The following is a 10690-nucleotide window of genomic DNA, read 5'->3' on the forward strand; positions in this document are numbered from 1 at the left end:
TAGAAGGAGATAATTTTATGGTACGGGGCCTCACTATGCAGCCCAGACTCTTAGTGGCCCTCCTGTTTTCAGCCTCCCCAGTACTAGGATTACAGGTGTACACCACCATGCCCAGACTTGGTGGCTGGCTCAGCATGCCCGGGGGCAGGGCCAGTATGGCATGCAGGACTGGGGATCAAACCCTGGTACCTGCACTTGCCAAAGCAGGCACTTAGTCCACTGAGCTATCTCATTAGCCCCTAATTTTACTTTTAAATGACCAAAATATTAACTTGCAAAGATTTCTCTAATAAGCATTTACAGTATCTTGACATTATTTTTGTCTTTTATTCAGTATATATGAACAGAAGCTTTATAAAATATATTTTAAAGTAGAAATGCAAGACTAGCAAGATTAGCTCAGGGGACTAAAGCATCTGCTGAGGCAGGCACAGGGATCCAGGTTTGATCCTCGGTGTGCCAGGCTGACCCCATCCCCCGGGCATGCTGAGCTGGCAACCAAGTCTGGGTGTGATGGTGCATACCTGTAATCCTAGCACTAGGGAAGCTGTTACAGGAGGATCACTATGAGTCTGATCTGTGTAGTGAGACCCTGTACCAAATACATAAAAAAATTAAAAATAAGAAAATAAAGTAGAAATGCAGGAAGAATAGGCAGTGAGCACTAGCCAGTGGTCTCAGATTTTGTTCTGACCACTCTCTTATTTTGCAGACTCTGTGTTTTAAATTTTAAATAATTATATCATATAAAAATATAATCAACAAGGTAGCAATAGTTTTTAACTGTGTTTTTATTCCACATTTTGTTTTCTTTTTGAAGTACTACAGACTGAACCCAGGGACTTTGGACAGACCTACACCCCAACCTCTTTCTTATTCCACTTTTTAATATATATTTATCTGTAAGGCAAAACTACAAACATCATTTTGCTATTAATAATAAGACTTTATCAGGGAATGGGAGAAGATACCTGTAATCCTAACACTTCTGGAGGCTGAGGCAGGAAAATTGCGAATTCTGGTCCAGCCTGGGAAGTTTAGCAATTTAGCAAAGGCCTGAGTTCAATACCTACAGCAGGGAAGGGGGAGATGGGGCTTTGTCCAAGTCTTTCATGCAGTGCCTTACTGGAATCTTTGTACTAGTGTTTCCAGCATATAAACTAGGAAATCTTCCTCGTTTTTGCAACTTTATGAAGACTTGGCATTTACAGTGATTTCTTTCATTTATTAGTCAAGTGTGTACTATATACAAACTACCTGTCCTGTCATCAGGGTAGTTCATCATAATTTGGGAAATAACATTACCATTACTTCCACCTCACTCCGTGATACAGTATTGTGAAAGGATTCCTGCTTTTTTATGTGAACCATGATTGTTTTTGTACCAGTAAGCCCAAGATGTCTTAGTTTAAGGGAAACTGAAATTTCCAGTTTAAAGTTATCTCAGGAGAATGAAGTGTTTATTTTTTAGCTCATGGGCATTGAATATGAATGAGTCTGATATTCTGGTTCTTTCATATTGTGGCACTTGTTCTTGAACTTTCAAAACTGCTTTGGCAACACTCTAAACCCCAGTGTGAAGCATATCACACGTTTAAATGTTCAAGCCCAGGTTGAGCAACAAAATTACTTTTGTTCAAAGAATAAGTAAGAGATGAGTAATGAAGTCACTTACCCAAAGCCAAATTCCATTGTCAATAAGGGGCGATTCAGATCATACAGTTTTATTTAACAGCTATGATGAAGTTTAGCTTTTCTACCAGAAGTCAGAAGCCAACTGTTCTTTCAATGAGACTAATTTTTTTTCCCCAAGAGTATGCTAGAAACCCATGTGAGGAATACACTGGCAACCCATACAATATGTTCAATGGACTTGGACTTGGGTTGAATCATATGCTTAACCCCTGAATGAAATTGGTATTTTCCCTGATTTTTGGCAAAGGCTTAGGTTGTGTTGTTTCAGTAAACTTTTTGTAAGCTGCAAGAACTCGGAATTCGTTTTATTTCCTTAACTTTCAGTGCTCATTTAATGAAGAAGTGAAAGTGGAAGCTGGAAGGCAATTCTTCAAGGAAATTAGAATCCCTAACTTATAATTCCTGTGATTGCCTTTTTGGGTAATGATTTTGTCCATAAAGCATGACGCAAATTTAGTTAGAACACGTGCTCAAGGTCTGGAAATACAGTCTCAGTGAGACATGAGCTTCAGTGGAAGTTTGCAGCTAAGGATCTGAACTTATTTATTTATTTATTTATTTGTTGATTTGCTCTTGTGATAGTAGGGACTGAATGTAAGGTCTTCACACTTCACACTAAGCTACCTCTCCAACCTGTGTGTGTGTGTGTGTGTGTGTGTGTGTGTGTGTGTGTGTGCTATTTTCTGAGACAACTTCTCCCTAAATCATTAAACTGCCCAGGTTGGGCTTGCTGTCTTCCTGCCTTAGCTTCCCAGAGTACCAGCATGTGCCAAAGTGCCCCCTTTCCTCTGGTCTGCCCTCTCTCTTCTCTCCTCTCTCCTCTTTTCTTTCTCCTTTCTTTTCTTTTCCTTTCCTTCCCTCCTTTCCCTTCCATTCTTTTCCCTGCCCTTCTTTTCCCTTCCCTTCCTTTCCTTTCTCAGTTTATCTTTGCTCTTCATGGAAATGCCTACTGCTAACTTAAGGCTGTGTTAACATTTACTTCAGTGCACCTCCCTTGACAGATTCCTCCCACTTCCACAGATGCAATGCTTCTAGATACACAAATACATGTAAAAAGTAGATAATACTGCATCCTTCCTTCCATCGCAGAAACACCCACAATGTTTCTAAGCAAAACACTGACTTCACAAAACATATCAAAAAAGTAGTTATACACATATGAATAGGTTTCTATTTGCCCATTTTGAATGAGAAAATAACAATGCCCCAGTCACAATTTCAGTTCCTCAAGTCCTTTGCAGTTTTTCAAAATAGCTTTGCTTGCTTTGGCCCACATTTTCTATTACCTTCTCATCGACTTCCTTTTTTCCCACTCAGGAAAAGAAAAACTTGTATAAATCTCTTAATTCTAATTGCGTTGAGACATCATGAGGTCAATGCAAGTTACCTTTGGCCTCTGCAATAACGCGAGGTGCTCAGAGTGGTGGACCTTGGAGCCCAGGCATTTATTAGTACAGTGAACTGTGAGGGGCCTTGGTCTTTGAGATTGTTGCAAGTACATATTCAGTTTCTTCTCTAAGGGGCAGCAATGTAGTGGGTTTTATGTAAAATATGCCATCCAGAAGGGTCCCCCTAGGAGGTAACACCACCTGGTAAAAAAAAAATTATACTATTTTTCTTTTCCTGAAGTGTATATACATTTTTGATGGACTCTCTGTAATACTGCATCTTGATCCCTTTTAATTCCACTTTTCCTCTCCTCCTTCCCTTCTCTTCTGGCTCCCTATCCCTTCTGTCTCCACGAAGCCTAAGGTTCTTTTCTTGTGAATGCCAACACTAACATGAACATTTCTTCATTTTGAACCTTTTCCCATTACCCAAAGGATTAGCTCTAGTTTCTAGTGATAAGAGTGCTGCTTACTTACATATTACACAAGGCATTTTAGCACCTGTGTGAAATATGAAAATAATCTTGTCTTAAATTATAAGCTTTTTGAAGACCAGCACAATGCAATAGTGACTAGTGAAAAAAAATTTTTTTTTCTATTTTAGGGAAGGGTTTACAGGGTGTTCAAAGGTCTCACTACTAGATCGGATTCATGGTGATCCGCCTGTTTATAGCCTCCCAAGAACTGGGATTACAGGCACACACCACCAGGCCCAGTCTCAATTGCCATCTCAGCGTACCCCAAGGGTGGGGCCAGACAGCATGCTTTGGTATTGACCCCCCAGCCTTTGTGCCTGCTTGCAGGAGCTTTAATCTGCTGAGCTATTTGGCCAGCCCTTGACTAGTGAAAATTGTATCAAGGGTCATAGAAGGTAGATCAATGAATAAGTAAACACATATGCCTTTCTTTGTATTCTCTATAAACACAACAGTTAATCTAATAGTTTTTCACTGTTCTTTGAATCCTCAGGTGGTGACTATAACTAAAGACAAAATATTAGGTCATCCAGTTATCTGATTTACTGCTAGACGTTCTACATGATTATATTTTCAGATTTTTCACTGTGATGACAGAAGATCAGGACCTGGAGGGAGCTAGTATAGAATGCTTCTGTAACACTCAGTAAATGAAGGTTTAAGGACTCTAGCAGGTACTTTCTATGTGGTCTCTCCTAAGTTTATTGAAATTCAAACCAATTAATTGGAGTGGAGCTGTGTGTTTGTGCATGCATTCTGGGCAATTAACTGAAGTGAAACACATGTATTGCTAATCTTGCATGCTGTGATTAAGACAGAAATGAAGACATCCATCAAACAAGATTACTTCTTCATCAACCAAGCTCAGAAATATCTCTACAGCTGTTTGGCTCATTTTAATTGTATCAAAGCCTTTCATTTCATGGGTTCAAGTTAGGCACTATTGCACCACATTAAAAAAGGAAAATATTAAAATAATCTTGTGTTAGTCGGCATGGAAAAGGGATCACAATGCAGTTAAAGGTTTCTCCCTTGGTAAAGTTAAACTACTTTTTGGGGAAAGAAAAAGTAGTTTTTGCGTTTCTGGATCTATTTTGGCATTTATGTGCCAAAAGCAGAATGGGGAGGATGAGCTGCACCCTGGTTTCCATTATCAGAGGTGCCTATGTGACTCCTGTTAGCCAATTATTCTATACTTGAATAAAAGAATAGAAAGCGTTACTATCTTCCTTATGTAAGAAATAAACTGAACTGATGGCTTACAAGAAATGCTGCTTGTCATTTTCCCCTCAAGTTAATGTTCTTTGTTCCAATAGGAAGAGAGAGTTTTAAAGCAGTTCTTTATTCCATAAAGAAAACTCACTCTATAAATTTTGGGGGGTTCATTGCTCAGAATTGCCCCTAGTAGTACAGGCATAGAGTTTGGGTCACTCAAAAGGACTAGAGTGTAGCTGAAGATGTCTAGATTTTGCCTCCAACTAATGAATGATTTGACACATGGTGATTTTTTTAGAAGCTGAAGTCACCATTGCAGGGAATTTTTCTCCTGTGGTTAGAGAGAATAAATCAAGTTTGGAGAGTTCATGCTTATGGAGCCCTTTTCATGGATATCTGCGAAAAGCACCAATTCTGAAATCTGTCATATGATTTATATCTACTGAGTATCATCCAAAAAAACTAAGTGAAAAACTGAGCTTAGTGATTTAAAGCTGAAATTTTATATATTCATAATCATAAAAGCTTCAACCAACCAAAATACCTTCTGATTTAACTATAATTACTTCAGCAATTAGCTGTGCCAAAGACAAATTTAGTTTTAATCAACATTTATTTTTTTCTCTACTTTGTTTTTTATTTGAGGATTCATATTTTATTTAAGGATTCAAATTAAACAGACAACAAACATGACTCTAGACTTTCAGACTTTAGGAGCCATAGTGGTTCAACTGAGAATAAAGAAACAAGCAGAGACTTAGAGTGACAAAATGGCTAAGCCACACACTTTAGTAAAATCAGACAAGCAAATGCTTACATCCCTGACAACACTCACAGCTGGACAAAGCATTCAGTAACAATGTTGAAAAACATATGCATGTATTGAATAAAATTTGTATATTGAGAGGAAATCTGTATGCATTAAAACTTTAATTAAAAGACTGAATCAAATTACAGTATTAACGACAAATGGAAAATATACATTAAAATAGCAAAAGCAAAAACAATAGGATATTGGAATATTCTATAACTAAAACTACTGTTGTTAGGAATATTCTAGAATAACTAAAGTTATGGTTATTCTCATGAATATATTGCCATAAATGTTTATCGCACGTCAAATATTAAAATGAGTTAGGGCCTGTCCTTGCTCTGAAGACTGCCAAGGACACCTGGTAGAACTAGCCCTGCCCCACCCCCACTGTTGCTGCAGTGCCTGAGTCCTGGCTGTCCATTCTCACCCTGAAGAGGTCCAGAGAGACCCAGTAGGCCTAGCCTTGCCTCCTCACCATAGCTGGAATTCTTTTGATTCCTGCCCACCTATCCTTACCTGGAAGACTCCTGGGGGAACTGATGGGCCTCCACCCTTTACTGGAGCTCCACCCCTTTGCTGAGCCCCAGCCACTGCCCTTGCCTAAAGGACTGATGAGGGCACCTGGTGATTCTTGCCCCAACCCCCTTACCCTTACCCGAATTCAGCTGAGCCCTGGCCACTGGTCATCACCCAGGAAGACTGCTGCAGGGATCTGAAACCAGGTGCTAGAAGACTGCCACCAAGAGCTGCAAGAACCTTGGTGAACACTACCTGGTGGAGACCCACCATCAGGATTGCAGAACTTTAGCCTGCACTTGTCATCATCAAGACATTCTTGAGCTGCAACTTGCTCCCTCCCCACCAAGATGGAAGCTACACTGAACGCCATACAATGGGACCTTGGATGAGCCTACCCTGCCTTCGCACTCTCCTGAGAGTCTTGCTCACCTGTACGCCATCGCCCCATCATCATTGCAGAGTTAGGAAGAACATTGGGAGCTTCAAAATTGACAAAAGGAAAGATTAAAAGGCAATCTCAGACCTTTAGCCCACCCAAAACAAGTCCAGGAGACAAGGTCATAGAAGAACTTGGAAGTCACACACCTGTAATTTCTGAGATGACAGCAACAGAAGTAAAGAAACAACTCCATCAGACTATGGAGGAAATCATGTCAGAAATAATATCTCAGGTAAAAAAGGAAATGGCAACAATTATGAAAGAATTGCTTAATACATGTAAGGAAGACATAGATTTAAAAAATAGAAAGGAGGGGCTGGGGAGATGGCTCAGTAGGATAAGCACTTGACTGGCAAATGCAAGGATCTCTGTTCAATCCCCGGTTCCGCCAATAAAAAAAAAATAAAATAAAAAATAGAAAGGAATAGGAAAATGATGAAAACATTGAATGAACAGTGTAGGAGAGAACTAGCATGCATGAAACACATTCAAACAGATATCCAGAACATTAAGAATTCTATTGAAAGCTGACAAAAATGCTTAAACAAAGCAGAAGATAGAATTTTAGACCTTGAAGACAGCATGGCAACTAGTGAACATGAAAGAAAAGAGCTCTTTAAAATAACAAGGAACTAGGAAATAAAAATACAACAGTGGCAAGATAGCACAAAGGAAATAAGACTAATAGGTGCCAATGAAACAGCTGGAGTTAATACAAGTGACAAAAAAGGAGTGCAGAAGTGGTAGCAGAAAATATCCCAAGCGTGGGAAAAGAATCTGACATACATATAAGTGAGGCATATGGACTTCCAGATAGCCATAATCAAAGTAAATCTTCACTCAGATACATAATAATGAAGACCCCCAAAACTGAGCAAAATAAGAGAATATTAAAAGCTATCAGAGAGAAGAAACAGATCACCTATAATGGAAAGCCCATCAGAATCACAGCAGATTTCTCAACGCAGACCGTCAAATCAAGAACTTGAATGACATATTTGAGGGCCTGAAAGAAAACAATTTCCAACCCAGATTGATGCACCCTGAAAAACTATCTACCAAATTTAATGGAGAGATAAGATACTTCTATGACAAAGAACAACTGAAGAAATTCATGACAACCAAACCAACCCTACAAAGAATACTGACAGATATTCTGGAAAGAGGCAAAGATGATCAAAACTTCAAGAACAACAACAGAATGTCATCAAGCACAGCAAGCAATTAAGCAGAGGGGAAAAGTAGGGATCCTACAGTAGAAAAATATGACAAAGATAAGCCAATATGTATTAGTTATAACCATCAATGTAAGTGGCCTCAATTCACTAATCAAAAGAAGCAGACTGGCAGACTGATTCAAGAAACAAAATCCAACAATATTCTACAGAAAAGAAACACATTTAACTCAAAAAGAAATTAATACACTGAACATCAAAGGATGTAAAACAATACGCCGTATGACAGGAATCCAGAAAAAAGGAAAGGTAGCAATTCTGGTTGCTGACAAGGTCAATTTCAAATCAAGCATGACTAAAAGCGATAAAGAAGGTCACTACATACTTGTTAGGAGAACATTGTAAGAGGAAGAGATGACAGTAATAAATATTTATGCACCCAATGTAGGAGCACCCAGTTATATAAGACAAACTTTGAAAGATATGAAAAATCCAATGAATAAAAACATAGTTGTACTAGAGGATTTTAACACCCCATCAACACAAAGAGATAGATAAACTATGCAAAAAATCAGCAAAGAAATAACAGAATTAAACCAAACTTGTGAATAAATGGACTTAGCAGGCCTTTACAGAGGGTTCCACCCAACAGCATCAGAATACATATTTTTATCAGCTGTATATGTGATGTTCTTCAAAATAGACCATATGCTAGCACAGAGAACATGCTAAGTAAATGCAAAGGGATCAAAATTATCCCATGCATATTATCTGACCATAGTGCAATGAAACTGGAAATTATTGACAAAAGAAACATCAAAAATTCTATAAACACGTGGAAACTGAACATTACCCTCCTGAACAATCAATGGGTAACAGATGACATTGAAGAAGCAAGTAAGCAACATTTACAATCAAACAAAAGGCAGATACAACTTACTGGAACCTTTGGGATGTAATGAAAGATGTCTTATAGTGATTTGTAGTGATAACTTTTCTCCCATCAGGAAAACAGAACAAGCCCAAATAAACAATCTTATGTTACACCTGAATCTCCTAGAAATAGAAGAGCAGGTAAAGCCCAAAGCTCAAAAAAGCTGGAAATTATAAATATTAAAGCAAAAATTAATGCAATTGAGACAAAGAATACGATACAAAGAATTTATGCAGAGTTCGTTCTTTGAAATGATAAATAAAATTGATAAATCCCTAGCCAACCCTTATTTTAAAAAAGAAAGAAAAACTCAAATTCATGCAATAAGGAATAAAAAGAGTGAAATCATTACAGACCCATAGGAATTCAAATCACCAATACCTATTTCCAAAATCTTTAATCTCATAGGATGGAAAACATACACAAAAAAATGGAAAGATTCTTAGATAGATGCGAACTATCAAAATTGAAACAAAAAGATATGAAAATTCTGGATAACCCAATATCAGTCAATGAAACTGTCATAAAAAGTCTACCAAAAAGAAAAAGAAAAAAGAAAAGCCAGATCATGATGGAGTCAATGAAATTGAAAGGAAAGCAATTCTCCCAACTCATTCCTGGAGGCAAGTATTACTCTGATACCCAAACCAGAGAAGTACCCAACCAAAAAGGAGAACTACAGGCCAATCTTCCTAATGAACATACATGCAAAAATCCTCAATAAAATACTAGCAAACAGAATGCACCAAATCATCAGGAAGATTATACATCACAACAAAGTGGGACTCATCCCAGGAATGAGGGTTAGTTTAATGTATACAAATCCACAAACATAAAACACCACATCAGCAGAGCCAAAGACAAAAACCACATGATCATCTCAATAGACACAAAAAATATTCAGATGAAGTCCAACACATATTCATGATAGAAACCCTACAGAAAATCAAAATAGATGGTCTCTACCTCAACCTGATAAAAGCCATCTATGGAAAAACCAAAACCAACAGCCAACAACATACTAAATGGAGAAAAATGGAAAGCTTTCACTTTAAAATCAGGAACAAGACAAAGATGCCCACTGGCACCATTCCTGTTCAATGTAGTTCTAGAAACATTAGCAAGAACAATTAGACAAGAGAAAGAAATAAAAGGAATAATGATTGGAAAGAAAGAAATGAAATTATCATTATTTGCAGATGACATAATACTCTACATAGTTGACCCCAAAAACTCCACTAAATGACTTGTAGATTTAATAAGCAAATTCAATAGCATAGCAGAATACAAAGCTAACACTCAAAAATCAATAGCATTTCTATACACAAACAATGAAACCACAAAGAGAGAAATTATGGAAATCATGCCTTTCACAATAACACCCCCAAAAATGAAATACTTAGGAACCAATCTCACAAAAGAAGTGAAAAATTTATACAGTAAAAAATTATAGTTCTCTGAAAAAAGAGATTGAAGAGTAGTTCAGAAAGCAGAAAGATATTCCTTGCTCCTGGATAGGAAGAATCAATATTGTGAAAATGGCCATAATCCCAAAATTGTTACACAGATTCAGGGCAATCTCAATTAAAATACCATTAGTATACCTCATAGATCTAGAAAAACCATTCCTAAAATTCATCTGGAACCATAAGAGACCTAGAATAGCAAAAGGAATCCTGGGCAATAAAGGCATCATAATTCCTCACTTGAAATTGTACTATAAAGCTATTGTGATAAAATTAGCATGGTACTGGCAAAAAAAAAAAAAAAAACAGACTTGAGGATCAATGGAACAGATTAGAAGATGTAAGCACACACACAAAAACACAGCTACAAGCACACTCAGCTACCTTATCTTTGACAATGGTACCAAACACGTTCACTGGAAGAAAGATAGCCTCTTTAATAAGTGGTGCTGGAAAAACTGGCTTTGTACATGCCAAAGACATAAATTAGACCCATGCCTATCACCATACAAAACTACAATCAAAATTCATCAAAACTGCTTAGGCAGAATGCAGCGGCCGGGGTTTGA

This window comes from Octodon degus, unplaced genomic scaffold (genome assembly GCF_000260255.1).
Source record: "Octodon degus isolate 3935 unplaced genomic scaffold, OctDeg1.0 scaffold00016, whole genome shotgun sequence".
Classification (NCBI taxonomy): Eukaryota; Metazoa; Chordata; class Mammalia; order Rodentia; family Octodontidae; genus Octodon; species Octodon degus.